Source organism: Phoca vitulina, unplaced genomic scaffold (assembly GCF_004348235.1).
Source record: "Phoca vitulina isolate PV1807 unplaced genomic scaffold, GSC_HSeal_1.0 scaffold2886, whole genome shotgun sequence".
NCBI lineage: Eukaryota > Metazoa > Chordata > Mammalia > Carnivora > Phocidae > Phoca > Phoca vitulina.
In genome coordinates this window covers 1-2,280 of record NW_022592572.1, presented here as the reverse complement: position 1 = coordinate 2,280, position 2,280 = coordinate 1, and the positions used below count along the sequence as shown (strand labels likewise).

General features: G+C 45.8%; 1 pseudogene; it reads right to left on the bottom strand.

The window, feature by feature from the left end:
- Window positions 1-847: 847 nt before the first annotated feature.
- Window positions 848-2,117, bottom strand: LOC116629765 (annotated as a pseudogene).
- Between the last annotated feature and the right edge of the window lie 163 nt (window positions 2,118-2,280).

Here is a 2,280-nt window from a genome sequence, read left to right as displayed (position 1 = left end):
CGCATCAGGCTCTCTGCTCCACGGGAAGCCTACTTCTCTCCCACTCCCCCTGCTTGTGTTCCCTCTCTTGCTATGTCTCTGTCTGTCAAATAAATAAATAAAATCTTTTAAAAAAAGAAAGAAAGAAAGAAAAAAATTCAATTCCTTCCCTATCAAATGTATGTCTCTCAAATAAAACACAGAGGAAGCAACAAACTTAAAAAGGTCTACTGCATTCTCTGGAGCTTCCCATCCCAGCAGAACAATTTTTGCCTCTACTAGAGGATTAATGCCTGGGGTGAGGAGGCCAAAGCCAGGCCTTGGTGCCCCATCAGAGAAGGCCAGGCTAGCCTTACTGCTGGAAGGTCACACTTTACATTTCTACTGCACCTCTCACAAATCTCCCCACTGGTGAGGCAAAGAGGTGTGAGTGTGAATATGACTCAGGGAGCCCATCAAACCCCGCTAAAAACTACCAAAATAGACTGCACTGTGGGTTAACTTCATATATAAAAACAAACACATTGGCCTCTTTTCCAGTGGTAATTATGATTAGCATGCCCTTCTTAGGCATAAAAGGAATAATGGTGTATCTGGGTTTATGCGCAGTTCATAATCAAGTATAAATATTCAGACCGTTTCATTTTAAAATTACAGATTAAAAGTGACTCCCAAAAGAAGATCAATTTCTTCATAAAGGAAATATAGTTTATAAAAAGCTGAAATGATGGTTAATTCAAATACAAAAATTCATACACAAAAAGTCCTCCTTTTCCCTTGCCAACTTGCTTAGGTTCATCCAGTTGATTCTACCACACAAATGTACTACCATTCTATCACAGAGTAAAATACTAACAAAATGCCTCAGTTAGCAAACTGAGGGCCACTTCTTGACAACTGCAGCATTTAGGTAGAGCTGAGAATCACCACTCTTAAGCATGGTTTCCTTCTTCCCGTTTTGTGTCCCACAATGATTATTAAAGGAAGGAATCTGGTCTGTAAAGGACTGGGTCATCCACCGCCCATTTGGAATGTCCCCGAAAGTTGATTCTCCACTGTGAGTTAGCCCCGTGGAAGGGAAGCTGCAAGGGTCGCCGTTGCTCGGGTTTTCTGCAAAAGCACCGCCAGACGCTGCTTCATAACCTGGGTCATATTTTTCTTCCTTAAGAGCCATCTTCTTTGCATCCTCTTGGGCTAGCTGTAGATCAAACGTACATTCACTTCTTGAACGTCTGTGTTTGGTTCAATGCCTTTCAACTGATCTCTCAAGTCTCTCAGCTTAACGTGCTTTGTGCTGGGCTCGAGGAAACTGAGCACATCTCGCACTGGATGATGGCATAGCAGGGCAGGGAGTTTCTGTGTCTGCGATCTAATGGGGCTGAAGTCCAAGTTCGAAGTTTTTAATCTTAACTCCAAAAACTTCTTTACTAAAAATTTCATAAACACATTTTCCATTAAACACTGCTATCCGTGGCTGATGTTGCTGTGATTTCTGCACGAGAATACGTCCTCCTTCACAAAATTCTTTACTGGAAAGAGCTTTGCTGCCTGGTGTCCTTCCCACCACATTGGTAAATCCAATACCATACTTCCCTGGTAGAGCGTGATCATCCACCCCGTTCAGCTGCACCTCACTGAGGCCTGACATAAACAGACCCTTCCAAAAATGGTTTCCAGGTCCAGGGTAATGATGCCCTTTGGAAGCTGCCATTAGTCCTGGGTTTATGCCAAGAATCACAATGTTCAGATTGAAGGTCAAAATGTCCGGGAGGGTCTTAGAAGTTCAGCTTCTGAAACACCGTTAAGACTGTCTACCTTTCTTTTCACTTTAAATGTGTCTGTAATTTTTTTTCTTGCTTTTCTTTTGATTTTGTGGACTAGTCAGACTTTTTGGCCTCAGTCAGGCTTTTGGGGTTCTACTGGGTGTTTTGGTTCTGTTGCCCTGGGTTTTCTTTTCCTTCCTTTTGGGGTCTCGTGTGCAGGTTCGCGAGCAAGAGCGGGGTCTGGAACTTCTGCCGTATTTGCTCTGCCCTCACCACTGCCCCATCAGGAGCTCCAGCCATCATTCGTGGGCATGCGGATGTAGGAAAAGCTCGAGCTCGCTCAAAGGAAGGGCTGCCCGCGTTCTCCGCTTCCATCCCCCGCTGCGGCTCCACGGCAAGCGAGCGCTGGTCTCCGGGGTGCGCCGGGAACCCCCCAGCTGTACCGCGATAACCAGAGCCCAGAGCCCCGACAGGAATGTTGGCAGAACCCGGCTAGGGGCTGGCGCTCAAGCTCCTCCCCCGAGTTTCTAGTCCCACC